The sequence below is a fragment of the Fukomys damarensis genome, unplaced genomic scaffold, assembly GCF_012274545.1.
Source record: "Fukomys damarensis isolate Sample0158 unplaced genomic scaffold, DMR_v1.0_HiC HiC_scaffold_38, whole genome shotgun sequence".
Lineage (NCBI taxonomy): Eukaryota > Metazoa > Chordata > Mammalia > Rodentia > Bathyergidae > Fukomys > Fukomys damarensis.
This window is the reverse complement of record NW_022900950.1, coordinates 27,679,097-27,703,798: the sequence shown is the minus strand read 5'-3', so window position 1 is coordinate 27,703,798 and position 24,702 is coordinate 27,679,097. Positions and strand designations below refer to the sequence as shown.

General features: G+C 40.8%; 1 pseudogene; it reads left to right on the top strand.

Annotated features, from left to right (window-relative positions):
* The first annotated feature begins 7,660 nt into the window (after positions 1–7,660).
* On the top strand, positions 7,661–8,314 carry LOC104850515 (annotated as a pseudogene).
* The last annotated feature ends 16,388 nt before the right edge of the window (positions 8,315–24,702 follow it).

Sequence of the window (24,702 nt, the reverse complement as noted above, 5' to 3'; positions counted from 1 at the left end):
ATGTGCAATGTACAAGAAATGTTTTAAGCTCACCAAAGGGGGAGGCAATTGGACCTCTTCCAAAGGGTAAGCACATTTTCTGAGAGGCAAGTTTACCGAGGGAAAAACAGCAGATATGGCAAGCAGTTAGGTGGGGACTGTAGGTTTAATAGCTTGGGATAATAGAAGACAAAAGGAAGACATTGGAGTGTTGGAAGGGCTCGGCATAGAAAAATGAATGGATGTCCCAATTTGGGATAAAATGTCATGACCAAATAAGGGAACAGGGCAGGATGGGAGGACTAGGAATGAATGAAGAAATGAAAAGTCTCCAGTTGTGCATGACAGTAAGGGAGTCTGTTGAGGGTGTTGTTTTTGACCTTCTACCCCAACAATAGAGGTATGAGACAGGGAGGTAGGTCCCCAATATTCTCTCAATGCAGAAAAGCTGGCACCAGCATCCAATAAGAAAACAATAGTTCTACTGGCACAATCAAGGTCTCCCTGGGCTCCTGGGCAGTGATCTGCATTGGGCCAGTTGTGCCAGGGTCCATTCATAGCTCTTCAGTTGTTGCCAGACCTGTCAGGTCATTACTCAGGGGAGTGGCGGGGCTGGTGGCCCCATGGTGGGTGGATGCCAGGGGGCAATCGAAACCCCAGTGTTCCCTTTGTTGGCACCTAGGGCAAGGCTTTTTAGGCACTCCTGGATTTGGGCAATCATTAGCCAATGTCCCTCTTTATTGTATTAGAAGCAGGGTCCCGGTGGGTGAAAGGACCTCCTGAAGGGTCCTTTTACTTGAGACCCCTGTGGTATAGCAGGATTGAAGGCTTGTGCCAATGATTGGTACTTTTTGGTGATCTGAGATCATCATGGCCATGATAGACTTTGAATACTGTAGGCAGACATTTTGATTGTCTAATTGATATTGGGGCCAAATTTGAGTGGATAAGTGAATTAGCCGCTTGGGTTTTAGGTCAACGCCCTCCAAATTCCTGAGTAAGCAACCCAAAGGAGAGTCTACAGGCACAGAAGAGCCAGAGCCCATGACTACCAAGAGGACAGTGGAGGAGGTTATCAGAAGACCAGATGTCTCTGAGAGTTCTGATGAGACCCCCTTCTCTAGACCTGGTCTAGAATGTGGAACTCAAGCTTCCTGCAAAGATGTCTCTTGTGCAGGAAGGGAGTTTAAAGTGGAAAGCCTCTCTATTCCCTCAAGGTGTCCTGAGCAGGGGCGGAGGAGGCCCGGTTGAGTCCTGGACTCAACCTAGCAAACCCAGTGGTTTGCAGTGGAGGATGGAGGGCCCAGTGCCAGACAAGTCACATCCAGTGATGGATGTCCTCTTGGAGGTCTGGGACCCTGAGACCCCAATACACAAAAGACATCTAAGAATGGTGAATGCTGTAGCCAGAACTTCTGCAGGGGAATAAGAGCTCCCCTTTTGAGCTTTTTTAGTTTGAGTCTAATGTCAGGGTAGCTCTGAGAAAAGAAATGTATTATAATTAATCTCTGGGCATCAACAGACTCAGAGTCAAGTTTGGTGTGTTTGTGGAGGCCATCAGTCAGCCTTTGTAAAACAGCAGACAGATTTTTATTCTTATCTTGTATAATTTCATTAAGCTTCTAATAATTTATAGACTTCATGGTGAGACAATTAATGTACCTGTTTTGAGCTTCAATTCCCAGCTCTGTGTTGTAGTCCCACTCTGGGTCTCATTCTGGGACCATGAGAGCACCAATTGGATGGTGATTGTTTATCAAATGCTACTGATCTGCAAGAGCACAAGCCTGATCTAGCACTCTTTTGCCTTCTTCAGGAGTTAAACCATTGGTGAGAACAACAAAAAGATCATGATAGGTTAATTGATAAGACTGTGTCAAGAGTTGAAATTATTTTACAAAGGTTGTTGGAGCAGCAGTGAAAGAACCAAGTCTGGCTTGGATGAGGGCCAATTCAGACATGGTGAAGGGAGTATGAAGGCAGACGATGTCTTTGATCCCTGCCACTTCACACAAGGTCACCATCCTGTGGTTCATATGCGACTTAGAACGAGTGAGAGGTAGGGTTGGAACATGGGGCGGAGTGGGAGGAGGTGCTGAGGAAATGGGAGGGGTAGGAGATCCAGGAGGAGAGGAGAAGTCCAACGGGGTAGCGGGAGGAGTGGGTTGGTTTCTGTTTCTATTCAGCATAGTACCTAAGTTCTAGTCAGAACAATTAGACAAGAAAAAGAAAAGAGGCATCTAAAATTGAAAGTAAGATATGAACTATCTCTGTTTATGGATGACAGAATCTTAAATATAGAAAACCTTCAAGATTTCTTTTGAGAATGCTAAACTACTAAATTAATAAATTAAATCAGCAAAGTTGTAAGAATTTGAAAAAATATAACAGAGAAACATTTAGTGGATTTATATACATCAGCAATAAGCAATTGGAAAAGGAAATTAAGAAAACAATTCTGTGTATAATAACATACAAAATAAAATACTTAGGAATAAAGTTAACTAAGCAGACAAAAGATGGTACACTGAAAAGTATAAAACTTTAATGACAGAGATTTAAAGAAGGCTTCCTAAAATAGGCATCTTATGATTATAGACTAGAAACTTATTATTTTTAAAATATCAATACTGTCTTAAGTGATCTGAATATTTAATGAAATCCTTATCAAAATACCTCTGATGTTGAAAAATATATCCTAAGATTCAAAATCTTGAGTTGCTTCAAATAGTCAAAATAAATTTACCAGGTAAAACTGTTTTTCAAAAGATGGTCCCTCAAACTTCCTGTTTGGGGGAAGTTTTGTTATGTAGCATAAACAATAATTTTATTTATTTTAATTGAAAATGTGCACCATAGCATTTACAATAGTTCATTCTAGGGTAATTAAGTGACACTTGGTATTAGATACCTGTTGAGTAGGCAAGTGACAGTTACTTGAGAGCAAACAGGCAAAGAAATAAAGGTAATGTCTGATTAATTTCTGGATTTAGGGGAAGTAAAAATTTAACTAGAAAGACAGTGATGAGTTTAAAGAATAAGTTAAAGTATGCTCCTATGTTTTAAACATATCTGTGTGAAAGACTTCTAGGTACTGTATATAAAATTTGATAATCTAAATTTAAAGATAAAAATACAATTATTTGAACAGAAAATAAACTTCAATTGGTTTGCCACTCTTCTGATTGAGTAAATTTATCATGCTTTAAATTAGTTAAGGAATTAATTTAATACCTTACTATAATATGACTGCTACAATTTTATCCATTTTATTTTAAATTATGTATCAAAAGTAGCTGTATGAGTAGTTGGAACAGACGCTCTAAGACTGAACAGTCAGGAATTTAGATTCCAACCAGAATAAGGGCTCATGATTTCCTTGAATGGAAAAGGGGCTCACTGAGACCCTCACTGTCTGTTTTGGGTCAAAACAAAAAGTTATTACAGTGATGTTAGTCAGCTTTCCCTCACCAAATGAAATAATGGAGATAACCAACATATAAGCAGAAGAGGGTACTCAGCTCACAGTTCTGGAGGTTTCAGTCTAATATCAGGCTGACTGATAAGGTCTTGGGATGGTGCCAGATGGCATTTGTGAGGATGATGTGGGAGGGCACATGAGTCACTTTATGATCTAGGATATAAAGCAGAAGAGACCAGGGTCCCACTGTCCCCTTCAGAGTAACACCCCAATAACCTAAAGACCTTCCATTAGACTCTGGTTTCTAGAGGTTCTACCACCTCTCACCCTGGGGCTAAGCCTTAGTACATGAGCCTTTGGGGAATATTTATTAAAACTGTAGCAAATGAAAAAGAAACTTCTTCAACAATGGTTTTCTTTGCTATAATACTATGAGCAAATATGCTCAATGTAATACACTTATTTTTGAAGTCAAAGAGAGGAATTTAAGTAAGGGAACACATAAAATTTACCAGGAAGTAATGGTGTTCTACTTTATGCTGGGAAAGTGGTTGTGTTGACTAACAGAACTGGCCCAACTTCTAGCTCTGTCCCTTGTTAGGTCACCTTAATGTCACTTAACTTCTGAGTACTTCAGCTTCCACTTAAAGTGATCACAGAGTGCATCTCAGCAAGTTCCCCTGAGAACTTTGCAAAGCATTATGCAGGTGCCTGGGACACATTTGCTCTTTAAATCACATCTAAGTGACTACTTCCAGGTTGTGAACTGCCACTGAATTAAAGGTCCCCAGGTTGAGCACTTGTCACCTTGACTACTGCTGGTGCTGTCAACTACTTCTTTGAGTAAAATCTTTATAAATTTTTTACAAAAACAATTGGAACTTTGCCATCCATCTCAGAATTTAAAGAAAAACATGAAATAGATTCCTGAAGAATTGCCTGACATCTTGTAGTGCTTCCTTTGGCAACAGTAGAAACATCTAGAAATAATTTTTCCTCTTTCAATAGATGTCTCCATTCTACATTTTTCTAAATTAACAATTCATTTTGGATTTGTGCTTCTACCTCCTCTTTTGAAGCCTGTATTTATAATACCAAAAATAACTGAATACTTGTGGGGCTGACATAGTAAATTACTGAAGATAAATTATCTATAAAAGTTTTATAAATCCCAATTCAAGTTTGAATGAATGGTGAATTTCTTTTAATGTGCTTTCTGGTAGTACTTGCTTTGAAAAAAAAAAAAACTGATTTGCCATAATTGGAAGGAAAAATGGAAAATTAAGTAGAAAAGGTCTACCATAGGTTTCAACTGCCTCTAGTGTATCTGTGCTTTCCAGATGATTAATTTGCAGGCACCAGATATACAGGGCAAAGAAATAAAGCCTAAGAGTGGAGAGATCACCATCAGTTGCTGATTAATTCAAAATAAAGAAAGGGTCCCCTGGAACACTGACTAATGGAATTCAACTAAAAATGAATGCTTCTATTGTACTTGCAAAATCATAACTATTGGAGAAAAAGGGATGCATATAGTAACTAAGACTGTCACACTCTTAGTTAAAAGTCTTATCTCCCACTTTATGACATTTAATTAATTATTTTCTGTTGTAACATTTAAGTAATTTTAGGTAAAATTTTTTAAAGGAACTATTCATTTTAAATTATATAAAGATAGATCTTTATCCAACATTCTTAAGCATTAAGAAAAGTGCCAAAGGTAAATCTGGCCCATTTTGTTCTAGGAAGTCTTATTGCTAATGGAACATCATGTTACACAAAAAGGAAAATTCAGGGTCATCATGCATCAACTTCACATATTCAATTTGAGTTTTTGATGTTTAAAGATATTTTTCTTACCATCTCCAAAAAGGACCTATATCAGCAACAAGGTAAATAAATGGGCTCATAAAACATATTCAAAATGTCTGAATCATCATAACTAATAATAAGACTAACCAGGGACTCAGAGTTCAACCGTACTGGTAGCCATAGAAAGTGATGAAGTAGGAAGAAAATTCCATAGTATTTTTCAAAATAATGTAATGAACCAGGTGTCTTAAATGAGAGCAGTAACTACATAGATCTGATCTTTATCATCTTACATATACCCACTAAATGTGAGAGTAAGGCATCCTTGAGTTTTTAATAATTCTAACACACAGAGCCAGTATTTCAAGATATAATGGTGGAAAAACAAAGCCTTAAAAATAGAACTCCTCAGGAGAAAACAAAGTTAGAAACAGAATAACAAAGACATTACAGAATTAATGAATCTGTAGTTTTGGCATGCATTTCAAAACAGTTTTGTTATCCAGACTTTCATGAAGGGAACAGGATTTTAGAGTTAAATCAGATTATGTGACCAAAGTGTGACCTCTGTATGTGACAGGCTCCAGAAGGAATGGCTACCCTCAGAGAGCCTGTCCTTGAGGGAATAGACACCTTAATCTGAAATATTTGGTACAAGGACTGTACCTTGGCTCCTAGCTAGACCCAAGAGCAGACTCCTTCTAAGACATATACATCCTATTGGCATGAGGTCACCTTTGTGTAACATGAAATGTAAACTAGCAAGGCAAAAGTGGACTTTGGGGAGACTCTTGGAACTGCACTCAGGGATTCTGTTCAGTGAGACCCCACCAACTGCTGTCTTGGGATTTCTCTGGCTGTCCTCAGGTTTTGAACTAGTTGTTATCCCAGCTGGTGATGTAGTACATCTATCTGTCATATTTTCTTTTTACTATTCTGATTGCTTAACCTTGTAATAAAGCTATTTTTACTTTTGCTTTCATGTCGCATGATGTGACTTATGTCACAGATCGAGCCTAAGTCTAAGTGGTGCACCCGAGTAGCTTCTTATTGCTTCTTGTTACAACAACATGTTGATACACACTGATGATCCCAGCACTTGGGAGGCTAAGGCAGAAGGATAGCTGTGTGTTTAAGGCCAGGCTGGGCCAGCCTGAACTACACAGTGATATCCTGTCGTAAAAAACAAAACCCCCCCAAAATTAGCTTTATTGATGTAAAAATTGTAGTTCCCCAATAAAAGGGGCCTATCAAATGACCATAATTCCCAATCTGAATAGTCTTGAATTGTGCAAAAGATCTTATGTACAGATAAAAAAAATCAATTTGATTCTTTTTGTTTGTTTTTTTGGTACCGGAGATCGAACTTGGGTCCTTGCGCTTACAAAAGACTTGCTGGAACCACTGAGCTAAATCCCTGGCCACTAAAAAATCAAGTTGAAAAGCATCCTCTGAGTTCTCATGAGATTAGTGAAATGGTAGGATAATAGAGAACAAATCATCACATTAACAATAGTCATAGAAAAATATGAGAGATTCAACTTCTATCTCTGCTTGTCTTAGGGGTCCAGATGGATTAAATATTGTTTTGTATTCTTTAAATTTTAGTGCATTAATAACTTTTTGGATTAGATGAGTTTCTTGAATGCAAAATACTTTTAAATTCTGCTTTTTTGATCTAGTCTACCAATCTATGTCCTTTAATTGGAGAGTTGAGGCCAATCTAGAGAAAACAATTGGAAAATTCATATAGAATCAGAAGGGATCCAGAATAGCAAAGACAATCTTGGGTATAAGAGGAAAGCAGGAGGCCTCAAAATACCTGACATTTTTGTTTATTTGCTTTTTGGTACCTGGGATTGAACCTAGGACGTTTTACTTGCAAGGTGGGTGCAGTTGCCACTGAGCTAAATCCCCAGCCCACACAATACCTGACTTTAAGCTAGTATAGCTTGGTGATAAAAATGATGACAAAAATGGCATGGTGCTGGATCAAAAACATATATGGATCAATGCAGAACAGAGTATATAGGAACATTCCCAGATACATTAAGTTATTCTATCTTTGATATAGTGGCCAAGAGCTTAGATTTGAAGAAAGACTCTATTTAACAAATGGTTCTGGGAAAACTGCTTATCTGATGGTAGAAGAATAAAACTGAATCCATATTTCTTACCCTGTTCTAAATTAAAATCAAAATGCATCAAAGATCTAAACAATAAAATCAAATATTAAACCTAATAAAAGATAAAGTATGCAGAACACTTGAAATCATAGATGTAGGGAAGGATTTTATAAACAGAACCGTAATTACAGAAGAAATTACAGCATGAATCAACAAATGGGATCACATCTAGTGGCCTCATCCACTACCATCCTCCCATGTCTGGGCTCATCTACCTGCTCCTGGATCCCTTGGGCCTGCCATCCTCTCTAGACCAAGCACCATGCCTTCAATTAAGTTGCAGAGTTTTGATGGGGAGATACTTGAAGTTAATGTTTAAATTTTCAGCTTGTGACAATCAAGACCATGTTGGAGATTTGGGAATGGATGATGGAGATGATGACCCAGTTCCTTGACCAAATGTTAATGCAGCAATGAAAAAATGGAAATAAAGTATTTGTAAATAAGGAAGGGAGGAGGGGGTCAAGAAAGGGCAGGGGTAAGGGGAAAAATGAGAACCAAGACCTGACTTGTAAAGGTACAAGACTCCAATGATGAATGTAATAGTACTGTATACCTAAACGGTACCAATAAACTCAATGAGAAAAAAAATAAAAATGATCATTCAGTGGTGCACCCACCACAAGGTTGACTGTCCTCCTCCTGAGAACAATGAGAACAAAGAAAAGCAAATAAGTGATATCTCTGTTTGTGACCAAGAATTCCTGCAAGTTGACCAAGAAACTGTTTTTGAACATATTCTGGCAAAAAACTACCTAGACATCAAAGGTTTGCTTGATGTTACATGCAAGACTGCAATATATTCAAGGGGAAAACTCCAGAGGAGATTCTCAAGGTCTTTAATATCAGAAATGATTTTACTGAAGAAGAGGAAGCCCAAATATGCATGGAGAACCAGTGGTGTGAAGAGAATTGAAACATTGTGCCTCACACTACAACACTATAAGGATTGTTCCAAATGCTAGTTGTGAAGAGGAACAGCAATGATCAATAATAAGGCCACACACTGAGAAGTCCAACAGGAGACTTTGTTCAGGAAACTTTACTCAGGAAAGCAGGTCAGAGAGAGAGAGAGAGAGAGAGAGAGAGAGAGAGAGAGAAAACAAAGAAAGGATAGTCCTTTTATTGGTTTTTGGGCTGGGCTATTGCTTATCTGTGAGCAGGTGGGCTACTTTTACCCTATCTCAGGCCAGGTTGTCTTTTATGGACTTACAGAACCTTAAACTTCACTTCTCCAAGATACTGAAGCCTTGGGGGAAGGAAGCAGAAGGAAATTTAAGATAGGAGCATGATGTCATTTGAAGAACATGAAGAACCTGGAAAATACAACCTGTGATGGCGGCATCACATCCCTAACATTCCCCCCTCTTCGATTTAGATGGAGCCAGCAGCCAGCACATGTTGTACACCAGAGAAAAGGGGTGGTGAGTCCATCTTCTGTAACTACTTCCTGCTGACACTGGGGTGATGAGACCATCTGGGGGCAGGTGTGCAGCATGGCTGGCTGTGTTGACTTTTATGGATGTGGAATTGCTGAAAGCAGTATCATTGGAATTGTTGGGCTCCCTGAGGAGAGTCCAAACACATAAATTGGTTAGTGGGGGAGGGGAAAGTGGTGGAAGATAATTTGTATGAGGTCCACATCTGGCCTCTCAATGTTGTTGTACCCAGTTCCCTATCAGATCTTCTCAAGCCCTGTGTAGACCGTCTCAGAGGACCTTGGTGATGACTCAAGGAAGTGGTTGACCTTCTATACTGTCTAAAAAGGCCAATGCAAAGAGGATAGGTACATATTCTGACTGAAGGGCATCTTCTAGAGTACACCCTTTTGGGAGGTGGACTTGTGGCAGAACGGGTGGACCAGGAAAGGAATGCCTGAGCCTGAGGGAAACAAGTGCCAGGCACTTGTTGGGGCCAATCAAGCTTTAATGGAACTTGTGTGGTCATCTGAAATGCTCGGGGGGATGGGGTTGGAGGAATATTTGAAATCTTCTTGATGAACAGTGCAGTACCATGGGAGTAGGGTCTTATTTTGTTCCCTTTGTGCTGGGCCCTTTAGGACAGAAACAACTTTCTGTGCACCATAGATACAGTGTTGAGGAGGATATGTAAGGTGAGCTATTAAAGCCTGATCATATGGGGGAAAATTTGGGCAAGGAGCCTGAAAAGTTTTGGACCCTGTGTTTTGGGACAGAACTGGCATCTCAAGGGCATCTTTTAGTCTGAAGGAATATCCTGGGATGTATGGGGCTGCGGACTTGGTTGGAGTAAAAAAAGTAAAGGTTATGATTTCAGTCACGGTGAAGTCCAATAAAATTCCTTGGAGCCACACATTAGTGTCTCAATTGGCTATGCGGGTAGCAGGATAAGTGTGGAGAGCAAACCAGAGAATATCAATTTAAAGGTCATTTAGGAAGTGTTCAAACCAGGCTGAGATGTGAGCTACACTTGGTTTGGTGGTTGCCATATAAACACAATGGTCTTGTTTAAGTGTTCAGCCTGAAGTATCAGCTGATGAGCAGTCTGTCAGGAGACTTGACCAGAGAGGCTGCTGACCTGGGATTGAATAAAATGGAGAACATAGGGGGCAACTGCCAACAAAGTAACGATGAGCAATAGAGGGGTCATAAAGGGAAGTAAAGAGTTTAGTAGAGGATTGCTAAACTAGCTAGTTAGTCTCCCACTAGTCCCTGACTCATGGTCCCTGCATCGCTGTCCAGGCTTTCCTGAAGTCCCCGGATTTGGTCAGTTACTATTCTTGATTGATTAACAAAGGAATAACAATTTGCCTGGAGAGCTAAACAAAGTCCTCCTCTTTCTACAAATAAGAGGTCAAGGCCCCACCTGTTCTGTAGGTCCACCTGGGAGAGGGAATTGATCTGTTGTTGGAATGTAAGGATTGCCTTAGAAAGTTGGGTAATGTCTTCTACATGCTGTTCTGTCAGATGTTTTCCTTGTATGACAGAGTGGGACAAACCTGCAGTTCCTGTTGTTACACCTACTGCTATGTCCAACACAGTTATGAGGGGCATAATGACCACCTGTTTTACTCTCTTTTGTCAGGCTTGGGCCATTCTGGTCAAGAGGACAGGGACTCCTTCATTTCCTGGTATTATATAGAAGTCAGGGGCCAGGAGGACTGGGGTGCAGAGAGCATTTCAAGAGGAATTAATTCCTGACCAGACAGTTGTTCCACATAGTATGGTAATGTTGGAGAGGGAGTTGTTTAAGGGTAAATGGGTGATGTTGGTACAGTTGTGTATTGATATCCCCAGTATGGAGATGTTTCCTGTAAGATTGAGACAAATCAGGGCCTGGGTGGTTGAGGTGAAATTTTGTCCCACAATTTGTATTGGGGCTGTTGCCAAATGATTCCATGGGAGGGGCCAGGGAAGGGGCCAGGACTGTGGGGTGATAGATAGTTGTCCACAGATGTTGAGCCCTATCCAGCAGCCCTTAGTGCATTAGAGGGTATAAGATAACCAAGAGAAGGTCTTCTTGAGAGATTAAAAAACCCAGAGTGACAATTTTTGTTCTGCTCAATCTGGGTTGACTTGTAGTTGGGCAAGGGATTGGTCTAAGTGGTGATTCTCAGATGAAACGTTATGTACAACCTGGATAATGGGAGTGGGTGGAGTAGTCCCAGGTACCCAAGTCCTGTTAGTGATGGTGAACTCCAAACCTGGATCTGTTCCTGGTACATAGGGCCTGAGACTCCACATCTTTCAGTACTGCCATGTTGGATCAGTGGGATCTTTGACTGTGAGGTTGAAATTAAAGGGCTGAGGATCTTTTAACAATGTAGAGGAGAGAGAGATGTGTCAATCTGATTGTGCCAGCATCCATGGGGCCAAGGTCTCACAGCCCCAAGAAGTACAGAGGTATTGGCTGTGTGAATAGTAGTGTGTGGGACCAGTGGTGGGACACAGGTAAAAATGGAAAGGGTGGCAGAAATCATCTGTGGGCCAGTCTGAAGAGTGGCAGGAATTTGATGGGGTTTGGTCAAAGAATTGACATAAAGTAACCTGAAAGGTAATGTCTGGAGATCCTGTCTGGGTCTTAAGGAGGGCTAAGTTAGGCTGGGAGCGAGTCGAGGTACACAATGAAAGTTCATTGGTTTGGGTAAGGTTTAGGAGAGAAAACAGCAGCAGGAAAGGAACCATTATTGGCCCTGGCAATTAAGGATGGTAATGAATGAGATTATGAGGTAATAAGTCAATGTGAGTAAACACCTAGAAGTAAAATTATAATTGGAAGCAGCCAATCCAATCCCAAAGATAAATAGCAAGAGCACTAACAGAAGGAGACTTAGGATACCAGTGGGTGTTTTGGTGTGAAATGTATCATGGTACCCCATGAAAGAATGAGGAGGCAGACAGTTAGGTTGGCTTATCTGACTCAGGACTGGATAATGGTGAAGGATCCTGGGCAACCAGGTCTTCTGGAATCTGAGTAAGTTCAACCTTTAGAGGTCCCATGGAGATGGTTGAATAGCGCGTGGTTGAGGTCCTGTGGATATGACTGGGAGAGAAGCATGAAGATATGGTTTAACATGAGAACAATGGAACCACCTTGGAAGGGACTTAAATTTAACCCCTATTGGAGTTGAAAGGACAACTGTGAATGGTCCCTGAAATTTAGGTTTGAGTGGAGGCTTATCTGTCAGGACTGGATAATGGTGAAGGATCCTGGGCAACCAGGTCTTCTGGAATCTGAGTAAGTTCAACCTTTAGAGGTCCCATGGAGATGGTTGAATAGCGCGTGGTTGAGGTCCTGTGGATATGACTGGGAGAGAAGCATGAAGATATGGTTTAACATGAGAACAATGGAACCACCTTGGAAGGGACTTAAATTTAACCCCTATTGGAGTTGAAAGGACAACTGTGAATGGTCCCTGAAATTTAGGTTTGAGTGGGTGTTTGTGTTGATGTGGTGAGGCCAGGAGAACCAGGTCTCCTGCGTAATAGGTAATTGGCAGTATAGGGAGTGGAGATGGCAATAGTGTATCTGCGTGTCACCATATTTGGGATCAGACCCAGTTAAGTAATGGGATTAATAAGACAGGGGGCAATTAAGAGGGCTGGGGGGGATAGTCCTGGGGGCAGCAGGGGGTCCAAACATCAAATTAAGAGGAGAAATCTGGAGGGGGGCCTTAGGTAGGGATGTAAGACTTAACAGGGTGAGTGGAAGGAGGGTGACCCAATCAGTGTGGGTGACCCAATCAGTGTGAAGTTCTAGGGTTAATTTTGTGAGGATGGTCTTGATGGACCTATTCGTTCATTCCACCTTTCCCAATGATTGGGGGTGGAATGGGATGTGGAAATGCCAGGAGATTCCTAATAGTTTTTTAAGACCTTGGGTTACCTGAGAGGTGAATTCAGGACTGTTATCAAACTGGAAAGAAGTAGGAAGTCCAAATCTAGGTATAATTTCTTTAAGGAGAAGCAGAGTAACAGTGAAAGCACATTTACTTGTGGTGGGGAAGTTCTCAACCCACCTGGAAAAGTTAGCTACCAGGACTAACAGGTATTTATGTCTTTTTATCTTATGCATGTTTGCCAATCAATACCAGGTAGCATGCCACTTACCTAATGTTTGGGAAATGAGGTAGGTCTTGAGGAAGTGTTTGATTTTTGGCATATAAAAAGTGAAGGTGGAGGAGAGTCTGAAGGAATTGTTTGTTGGAGGGGGAGAGAGTGGTCAGTGGTTCCAGGGAAGTGAGTAGAGCCCTGGAGCTGGGATGGAAGATTTTATGAAGATATGTGAGTTGGTGTTGAGTGAGGCTTTGTACCTGGTCCTGACTGTCCTGGTCAGTTTGGTGGGTATCTATTAAAGGAAGCAGGGTTGAAGCCAGAGCTGCTCCTTTTGCCATACAATTGGCCTCATTATTGGCCTCAGTTATCTCTGCTGGATTGGACCAGTGGACCCTGCAATGTATGATGCCAATTGCTATGGGCAACCTAGAGGCCTGTAAATGTTTAATGATAAATTTGGAATTCTGGATAGAGCTGCCCTTGATGGAGCAGGACCCTCTCTCCCACCAAATCCCTGTGTGAGAGAGCAAAATGTGGAAAGCATATTTGGAGTCTGTATATAATGTTAGCCTTTTTCCTGAAACCAGAGTGAAAGCATGAGTGAGAGTGATAAATTTTGCCTGTTGGTTGGTTGTCTGGGGGGGGCAGTGGTCCTCTGGACTGGGACACAATGGCATATCCTGCCTCTCAAACAAGAGAGCTGCCATCTGTGAACCAAGTAAAATCAGGGGAAGAGAGAGGTCCCTCCTATATATGGGAATCATGAGGTAAAATGTTTTCAAGAGTTTCCATGCATTCATGAGCAGGACCCTGATTGGGAGCTGGTATTAGGGTAGTGGGGTTTAGGATAGGACAAAACTGGAAGGTTAATGAAGAGTCATGGAGAAGTGTGCTCTGAAGATACAAGATTCTGCAATGGCATAGGCTATGTAGGTTTTTGAAATTTAATAGATCTGAAATGGAATGATGAGAGAGGACTACAGTTGGTGACCTGAATGTGAGCTTTTTTGATTCCTATACTAGGAGGGATGTTGCAGCTAGGCCTCATAGGCAGGGGGCCCAACCTCTGATAGTGGGATCCAGCCTTTTAGACATGTAAGCCACTGGAGCAAAAGTGGGTCCCATTTGATGGCCTATAACCCCTAATGCAAATCCCTTGTTTTCTGACACATAAAAGCAAAAGGGATGGGAAAGATCAGGTAGGTGTAAGGTGGGAGCCTCCAATAGGCAAGATTTAAAATGGGCAAAGGGAGTGGCTATTGAGGAATCTCAGGGTTCATGGAGGTTTCCCTTAGAGTCCTCAAGAGGGGACCTGCCATAAGGAAATAATTTGGGATCCAGGACCTGAGATATCCCACTAAGCCAAGAAGGAAAGAAGTTCTTGTTTGATGGAAGGTGTCAGAATATCTCGGAGGACTCATTTTTTTTATCAACTGTAATACATTTAAAGCAAGGTGATTGAGATACCCCTAAACATATGACCATTGTTTAAAGAGTTGAACTTTGGTTGGTGAGACTCAGTATCCCTTTTTTGAGATGAAATTTAAGAGTGTAGAGATATCTTGTTGAAGTGCAGTTAATGAAGGGGTGCAAAGAAGGAGATCATCTACATATAGGATACACCATGAACTTTGGAGGTGAAGAAAGGACAGATCCTGAGCTAGGATTTGGCCAAATGGATGGGGGATGTTCCAAAAGCCCTGAGGAAGGACTGTCCAGGTTAATTGGGTAGAAGTTTGGGTGTGGGGATCTGTCCATGTGAAAGCAAAGAGGTCTTGTGAATCAAGATGTAATGAGATAGAAAAAAGGCATCTTTTAAATCTAGCACTGAGAAATGAGTAGTGTTAGATGGGATGGAAAAGAGGAGTGTATATGGATTGGGGATGATGGGGTGGATTGAAACAACAGCTGATTTGATGATCTGGAGGTCCTGAACTAGCTGATATGTCCCATTAGGCTTTTTACTGCTAAGACGGGTATATTGTATGGGGAATTGGTAGGCCTTAAAAATCCCCTTTGTAATAGATTTTTGATGATTTGAGCCAATCCATCTAAGCTGGAATGAGGGAGGGGATATTGGACCCAAGTTGGAAATTGTGTAGGGTCTTAAAGGAAAATCTTAACTGGAGAACATTTGGCCACTAAGAGAGATTGAATGTCCCATACATGAAGATCTTCTAGGGTGGGGTCAATAGGCCATTTGGATGAGGGAGTCTGGGGTTCGATAGCTTGTGACAACAAAAGGGAAGACATTGGAATGCTGGAGGGGTTCCAGATTGTGAAATGGATGGAGTTGCCAATTTTGGATAGAATTTCTTGACCCAATAGGGGACTGGGGCAGGCAGGAAGGACAAGGAAGGAACGAGGAAATGAGAATTTGCCAATTGTGCATGACAGGAGAGGAGTCTGTTGAAGACATTGTTTTTGACCTTCTACCCCAATAATTGAGGTCTGAGACAGGGAGGTTGGTCCCCAATATTCTCACAGTGCAGAAAAACTAGCACCAGTGTTAAGTAGAAAGGCTATCATCCTACCTGCCACAGTGAAAGTCACCCTGGGCTCCTGAGCAGTAATCCATGTTGGGCCAGATAGGCTAGGGCCTCTTCATAGATCTTCTGCTGTTGGAAACCGAGGACGTCATTTGGGAGAATGGTGGGGTTAGCAGTCTGATGATGGGTGGACATCAGGGGGCAGTTAAAACCCCAACCTCTGCTTGCACTTAGGGCAGGGCTTTGTGGGAGGCCTGAGGTTTGGGCATTCCTTCACGCAGTGACCCTCCTGATCACATCTGAAGCAGTGTCCTGGCGGGAGAGAGGGTCCCTTATTAAAGAGTTCCTTGTCATGACGCCTCCATCCCATGGTAGGATTGATGGCCTGTGCCAGTAATTGGTACTTTTTTGTTTTGAGATTGTGACAGCTGTGATAGGCCTTAAATGACATGGTTGAAACCTCAGATGGAGGAGTTAGGGGTCCCTTTTTAAGTTTTTTTTTTTTTTAATTTAAGTCTAATGTCAGGGTAGCTTTGAGAGAAAAAATGCATCATGACTAGCTGCTGGCCATCAACAGACTCAGGGTCCAGATTGGTGTATTGACGAAGGCCATCAGTCAGCCTTTGTAAGAAGGCAGAAGGGTTTTCATTTTTTGTCCTGTATGATTTCATTAAATTTATGATAATTTATAGTTTTCATGGTGGCTCTGCATAGCCAATGGAGCAAACAATTAATGCACCTGTCCTGGGCCTCAATACTCACCTCAGAGTTATAATCCTAATCTGGGTCGCACTCTGGAATGGTGGTGTCACCTACTGGGTGGTGATTAGTTGTCAAATGTTTTTGATCAGCATGGACATTGGCCTGGTCCAGCACTCTATTGCCCTCCTCAGGGGTTAAAGCATTGGTAAAGATAACAAAGAGATCATGGTAAATTAATTGATAAGACTGAGTCAAAAGCTGAAATTGTTTGATGAAAGTTGCAGGATCAGCTGTGAAGGATCCAAGTATTGCCTGGATATAAGGGCCAGTTCTGTCATTGGGAAAGGGGTGTGGACTCGAATGATTCCCTCTACTCCTGCAACCTCTCATAGGGGCGCCATCGTGTGGCTGGTTTGAGGAAATTCTGAGTTGGGAGTTTATGAGATTTGGAGCTGGTGAGAGGAGGAGTTGCCACCTAAGGTGGAGCAGTGGTGGGTGGGGTAGAGACAGGAGGGGGAGTGGGAGGACAGGCCAAGACCAGAGGAGGAGGTTGAGGGGTGGGGTTTGGGACCATTTCCCTGTTTCTATGATAAGGAGGAGGAGTGTTAGCCAGATTGATCTGGTCTGAAGATTTAAAAGAAAGAGAGATGGAAGCAGATATATCTGGAGCTATCAATAGTTTGGGGAGGGGAGTGGATTTTGGGCCAGAGAGCAAAGAGAGGGCTAGCTGTGGAGATAAGAAAAACCCTGAACATATGGAGTCTCTGACTATTTTTCCTTGACCCTCACAGAAGTAATAAAGGCCCTGAATCAGACCAGGTTCAAGTGAGCTGTTAGGCGGCCACACATTTTGGTTGTCTAACTGATATTGAGGCCAGATTTGAGTGGACAGGCATACTAGCCATTTAGGTTATAGGTCTAGGCCCTCCAGATTTCAGAGCTAGCACCCCAAGGGAGAGTCTGTAGGTATGGAAGATCTGGAGCCCATGGTAACCAGAAATGAGACAGTGAGGTGAAGTCAGAGTCCCAAGATGTCTCCTGAGACTTGGAAGTTAACAGTTTGTCTTTTTAGATTCCAAACCTAGAAACAGGGGACCCAAACTCCAGATGGAGAAGTCTCTACCATGAGGAGGGGTTCTGGAGAAGGAGAGCCATACTGCCTCTTGAGGCATCCCTGGAGAGATTGGGGTGGATCGGGCAAGTCCTGGACTTGTCCCGGTGAACCTGGAGGCTCATAGTGGAAGATGTGAGGCCTGGTACCTGGCCATGTCCTGAAAGGAAGTTTCTTTCCTGGTCACCTGAGTTTGAGCCCCCCACACACCAGACTGTCATGAGGGGACTTACTTGAGAGTCTGAGGATGATGGGATCAACTAACCAGTGTTGTTTGCAGGGGTGAAATCTGGGAAGATGGTCACGGATGTTGGGTGGGCCAGTCAGAGCATCAAGGGGTGTTGGGTTTTGGGCCTCTGACCTTAATTGGGGCACCAGCAATCCCAATCCCAAATCCCACTTCTGACACCAATGAAGAGGAACAGCAATGCTCAATAACAAGGCCACACACTGAGAGGTCCAACAGGAGACTTTGTTGAGGAAACTTTATTCAGGAGAGCAGGTCAGAGAGAGGGAGAGAGAGAGAGAACAAAGAAAGGACAGTTCTTTTATTGGTTTTGGGCTGGGCTATTGCTTATCTGTGAGCAGGTGGACTACTTTTAACCTACCACAGGCCAGGTTGCCTTTTATGGACTTAGCCTTGCAGAAGCTTAAACTTCACTTCTCTAAGCTATTGTAGCCCTGGGAAAAGGAAACAGAAGGAAATTTAAGATAAGAGCATGATGTCATGTCCCTAACAAGTTGCACTGCTGTGTTTATAATTGTTAATATTAGACAAACAGTAGATAAATGCAGCCACAAATCAATTGTACTAGCATAACATTGTTCTCTTTGCATGTGTAGTTTCAGTACAGATCAAAACCAATGGCTGAATTTCTTCTAGTCTGAGAAAATATTCTGAATAAAATGGAACTGTGGGTTCTCTGTAGAAAGTTTACATTTTGAGCTTTACCTCTTTTTGAAAAGTGATTTCTGCCTAATATATTGCCCAGTTGACATTAGTGAGCTTTTAAAAGTTGGCATTGTAAATAAAACAACTTGAAAAAAGTTTTCTGAAATAGAATTAACAATATGCTATCTTTATTAGGAAATGGGAAGCTAGAAAAAGGCTACTTAAAATAGCTGTTCCAAGTGGAATTATTTGGGATGTCTTCTAGCCTCCAGAATCAAGCAGTGTCACTGGTATAGATAGGCCTGTATGTAGCAGGGCTCCCTTAGATGGACCTGAAGTCATTTTTATTTGTTTTTAAAGTTTTAATCTTCTCAGCTTTGAATATGATGCCTAGAGACTCAGTAACTACCAAATTTATGGTTTAGGGAAAGAAATGTAACTAGACAGTTTGTTAGCTTTTCAATTAAAAATGACACTTAAAAATGGGATTACATTAAATTAAAAAGCCTTTTTATAGGAAAAGAACCAATTAGCAAAGTGAAGAGAAAACCTACAAAATAGAAAATTTTTGCCAGCTATTTCTCAAAGTGTGGCGGTCCAGCCGTCACAACACGAACATGCCTGAGTCGGGGAGTGAGGATTGAGAAAGGAAAGAACACTCAAACCTGAGCGGAGACGAAGAGAAGTCTGATTTATTTCACAGAAATAGCTCCTTTTATAGGTTCACATCAACAGGAAGCACCAAGCAACTATTTGCATCTTTTATGCAAAGACCGGATTGTCTGACTCTTTGCAAAGAACATCAGATCTTTGGCTGTCTCCTTGAGTTTCTTCCGTTGCAGCAACAAGTTTAACAAGCAGAGTCCTAGAATGTTACAGATTGTATCAATGCCTTGAGTGTAGAGGTGAAGAAGTTTCCTTTTAAATGTCAAACTCCTAGAAGGCTACGGCCAAGAGTCCTAGTGTTACAGATTGTATCAATGCCTTGAGTGTAGAGGTGAAGAAGTTTCCTTTTAAATGTCAAACTCCTAGAAGGCTACGGCCGGGCTCCCACATCAAAGGACTAATATCTAGAGTATATAAAGAAGTAAAAAAATAAAATAAAATAAACCACCTAAAATAAAAGAACCAATCAAGGAATGGGCAAGTGAAATGAACAGACACTTCACAGAGGGAGAAGTACAAACTGCCAACAAATATACAAAAAAAAAAAAAATGTTCAGGATCTCTGGTCATTAGAGAAATACAAATTAAAACAATGCTAAGATTCATCTTATATCAGAAAGAATGGAAATCATTAAATAATCAAAAAGTAACAAGTGCTGGTGAGGCTAAGGGGAAAGAGGAATTCTACCTTCTTGGGGGGAGTGTAGACTAGTGCAGCCATTGTGGAAATCAGTATTTAGATTTCCCAAAGAACTAAAATTAGAAATTCCATGTGACCCAATGATCCCCCTTCTAGGTATCTTTCTCAAAGTTCTTAAGTCATCTTGCTACAGTGGTAATGCATATTGATGTTTATAACAGCATAATTCATCATAGCTAAGTCCTGAAAACAGCCTGTATACCCATCAACATAAGACCCATAAAGAAAATGTGGTATTTACACATAATGGAAAACTAGTCTGCCTTCTATAAAGGACAAATTTGAGACATTTGTAGGAAAGTGGATGCACCTGGAAAATATAATGTTGCGTGAAATAAATGAGACACACAAGCTTGAACACCATATGGTATTCCTCACTTGAGTAAGGCAAAGTACAAAGAGATCAATAAAGGATGGATAGAAGGAGATGCGGGGACGTGTCTCTTGAAAATGGGAAAGAGCCTAAGAGATCAAGGATGAAGGGTAAGGGTGAGAGCAAAAGGAAATAAATAGAAAAAAGATATGCCATGCACAGGAACCTAATAATCTCAATGAATGTAAACAATGTATGCCATAAACATGAACTAATATTAATAATAACAAAAGTGAAAATGGGTAAAGATGAATTAAAGGAGGAGACAGGGAAATATATAAACAAGAAATATGTTAATTTTTACCATTTGGAGAAACATGGAAGGCTTCAGAAAGGTTAACTTACCTTTCCAACTATCAGATTGAGATATAAGAAGCCTATATGAGCCCTGACAAGTCTAATTTGATATGGAAAAATTGATTTCCCTTGTTTGATGGTGAATAAGGAGGATTAGAGAACAAAAGATATAAAATAATGAATAAAATAGGGACAAATTTCAAAAAAAGCTATAATTTTAATTCCATAGTGTTAGCATATCTATAACCTTTTTGCATATAATGTAAACCTTTCTCACTATCAGGACACATCTCCAGATGAATGCTGTTGACTCTCTTGTGAGAGCTACAAATAGGATATCATGTGTCTAAATAATATTACCTACATTTGAAACTAAGGAGCTCTAAAGAAAAACTTTTTTATAATTACAACCCTTTTGATATCAAATACATGGAGTTTTCCAGACAAATCTCTCATTCTCTGGGTACCAGCTGACCCTTGCTACCCAGAGTTGGTGCAGATTCTGCAGGGTAAGTGTTCAGTCCCACAAGACTTCCCCACTGTAGACACAATTACATGTCCCAGGTTATCATCAGTACTTCTGCCCAAATGATTATGAACTGGCTGTTCCTACAATAATCTTCTTCTTCTTATTATTTTTTTAATACCAGGGATCAAACCTAGGACTTTATGCTTGCCAGTAAGGTGCCAGCACCACTGAGCTAAACCCCTGGCCCTTTCTTATGTTTTATAATTTTCTATGTGACTTAGAAAACTCAGGAAGAACTTTTACTTATGTTCACTAGTTTGCTATAGAGTAATGGAGATGGAAAGCACATAAGGCAGAACATAGTTTGGGGCATATGCAAAATGACACAGAACTTTCATGCCCATTCTGGGAACAATATCCTTCCAGTACTGTGATGTTTCCACTAACTCATCCCCATCATTAGGGTTATGTGGAGGCTTCTCATAACACAGGCATTCCTGACTGACCCAGTCATTGGTGACTTAATCTCTAGCTATCTGCCCTCCTCAGAGATTGGGAGGTAGCCTGAAAATTCTAGCCCTCCATAAATCTTTAGTCTTTCTGCTGTTCTCCTTCATACAGATGTTACATGGGGACTTTTGACAATTGTCATCCTATTACTATACAAATGAATCTTTTTTTCTCTACTTTGGAGATTCCAAGAGCCTCAGAAATCTTGTGTCTGGAATTAGATACTAAAACTAAATATTATAACAAAAGATGCTCCCATTACCATGTCATTCAGGAAATTACAGGGGCTTAGGAACTCTGTGACAGAAACCAAGAATAGAGATCATGTAGTAATTTTATATTGCAGGATTTCTGGGTAGTTTATGGGTAAAGAAATAACCCATATGGTCTGATTCATTCACTTTTCTCTGCATAACTGTTTTAGTGGATCTATTGGTATAACTGCAGGCCCACCCAACATCATCCATTAATCTTTTCTGCCTTAATTAGCTAAGTATGGTTAAGTGGCAACTTTGAGACACGTAACTATGAATTTCATAATTATATGTTCTGTTTAAGAAATGGACTGTGGGTTGATGTTGCTATTGTGTGGACATCATAGAGTGAAAGAACTTAGAATAATCTAAGTGGTACAGGTCTATTGCTTGACATGGCCTCCTAATGCAACCAAGAGACCTGGCAGCGGGTCAGAGGTATAGCTCAATCATAGAGCACTTACTTTGCACATAGAATAATCTGGGTTTTGTGCATAGCACCATAAAAAAGAGACCTGGTCAAAATGAGATGTGTGAAGTTGTCACTGGCACAGCATGGTGTGTACTGTTTTATGATAAACTTTTTAAATTAAGGGAGCACACTCCAAAATCACAGCCAAAAGCATAGTAGAGCAAATACATAAATAGTACTGTAGTCATTTATCATAATACATATCATCTGATATATTACTGTAATTGTTCATAGTATGCTTTCATAGGACTTGTAGTATGGTAAGTTGGTTTATACCAGAACACCATAAACATGTGCATTGTATTGTGCTATGATGTTAGAATGTCTGTGACACCCTGCACCATAGGACTTTTCAGCCTCATCACAAGATTTACAGTGTGACCATTATATACTATGTGCTCTTCATTGAAATGTTATGCTCATAACTGTACAGGCTAAGAGGCAAAGAACAGGTAGGAAGGGAAGGGGTAGCTAGTGGAGTGCTCAGGGGAGATGAATAGTCAGCCCTTACCTGGGCTGGTTCCCGACCAACTAACCAAGAAGGCCCAAGAGACCTGGGAGCCCTTCCCTTCCTGTCCCCTTTCCCTGGTGTTCAAGGCCTCAGGGCTCCCGTCCAGCACCTGCCTTCCTCCTACAGAGTTATCCTACAATCTGTTTGCAACTCATGGGCACACAACTTCTTGGCTGTCAAGTTCTAGTGCATTGCTGAATGCAAGGAGAAAAATATAAAACATTTTGTGATCTTTTCAGCTGCTGAAAAGCAGGCTTGTCTTGAGGTAATTTTCCATAGGCCCCCAGCGACAACTCCCAAAAGGATGTATAGGTTTTTATCAAGTGTGGAGAAAATGAAATACCTTAGCAAACCTGTGGGTCACCCCCTGCATCACCTTAGAAGCCATCTCCCATTCTGATATCTCCCCATCATTTATTTGCCTTCTATGCTTGTTTTCTTTTTATCATATAATTCTGGCAGTAACTAGAAGATCCAAGTCATATTCCATTTGATGAAACTTAATCTAGAGTTGAGTGAATTTAACAAAAGTTCTTGCTACAGGCTCACAAATGTGTACTCTATAATACTCATGATAAAGAGAAGCTAGCCATGGGAACATTGGTGTGGTCCTTTGCCAGCTATCTTCATAAATCTTTTTTTACAGAATAATGAATTGAACAGCAATGCTATCAATATCATGATATTCACTTTCCCCTAAGGGCAGCTTCCTTGTGAGAAATCTGTCCAAAGAACTTTAAGATAAGGCCAATGACATTCAAGAACTGATAGATGGACATAGGAAAGAAGGATTCAACTATCATTGTTAGCCACTCAAGATGTGTCAGTCATTTGAACTTGTAGCTGTGAACTAGCTGCGAGGTCATGGTGTGGTGTTGTTAAAAATGATGTCTTGGGCTGGGGATTTAGCTCAGTGGTTCCATCTACTGCTTCACATGCACAAGGTCTGGAGTTCGATCCTCAGACCAAAAAAAAAAAAAGAAGGGTATCTTACCCAAATGTCCAGAGTCCAGAAAATCCAAAGGGAATGATCCTCTATTTCTTATTACTACATTGACACTAAATGAGGAATGCATCATGGACTTAGATGGGAGATTAGCATTTAAGGAATTAAAAGAATTGCTTTGCTTTTCAAAAACAGAAGAAAAAGTGGAAAATAATTCCTCATAAGAAGATAAAGTGTTCTTGAGCACTATAGGATATTTGTGTGAACTCAAAGTGAATGTTTGTCTCTTTTTTTCTTATTATAGAAAAAAGCTAAATGAGAAGAAATATCAATGCTCTTTTCATTCAAAACAGTATCCTAAAGAGGAAGGTGAAAACTTTCCTAAATTTTCTTGCTAGCTTTTATAATTCTTTTGTTAAATTAGCTTTTAGTTAATATGAAAAATATTGGAGATAATCAGATTACGAAGAAAAACATTTATTTTGGCTCTGAGTTTCAGAGGTTCCAGTCTGTGATACTGACCTCAGGGCTTTGGGCCTGTGGGATGAGCACACTTTGGTAGGAGCAGGTAGCAGAACAAAAAAGGAGGGGGTAAAACAAGGGCAGGGCTATGAGGAAAAGATGAGAACCAAGACCTGTCATGTAAAGGTACAAGATCCCAATGATGAATGTAACTGTACTGTATCCCTAAAGTGTACCAATAAACTCAATGAAGGGGAAAAAAAAAAGAGCTAAACTTTCAGATAGGTGTGGTGTGATCGCAGCATTCTGGAAGGATGAGGCAGGATGATGGCAAATTTGAGCCCAACCTGGGCAATTTAGTGACTTAATGAGACTGTCTCAGAACAAAACATAAAAAAGAGCTGGAGATATGTCTCAGTGTGAAGGCCCTGGGTTCCATGGCAGAGAAAGATCTAAACCAATGGTGGCAAACCTCTGGCACACATGCCACAGTGGGCTCTCTGTCATCACTGAAAGCCTCAAGAGCTTTTCCATTACTGATAACTTTCGTAGTACACAGAGATTAGAAAAGTAAAACAGAGAAATGAGATAAATCATTGAAGATTCCATGATATCCATAGGATTTCAAAAGGATGCAAAAAGACAGTGGTAGAATTTATACAGAAAGATACTACAGAGAAAGGAATTCGAGGTGCAGGGATTAACAGATCTTTGGAGGCACATAGACATCAAGGAACAATCTTGTTAGGGATGTGTTGAGTAAACTGGCTTGTCAGCCACCAGGGCTAGAAAGCTATTAGAGTTGGTATCACAGACTGAGACCTTGGACTGTCTAGGAATAGTTGTCTCTTCTTTCCTAGTGACAGAACCCAGAACTGAGCAAGTTTAAGTGAAAGGGAAATAAGTTGGCTTACAT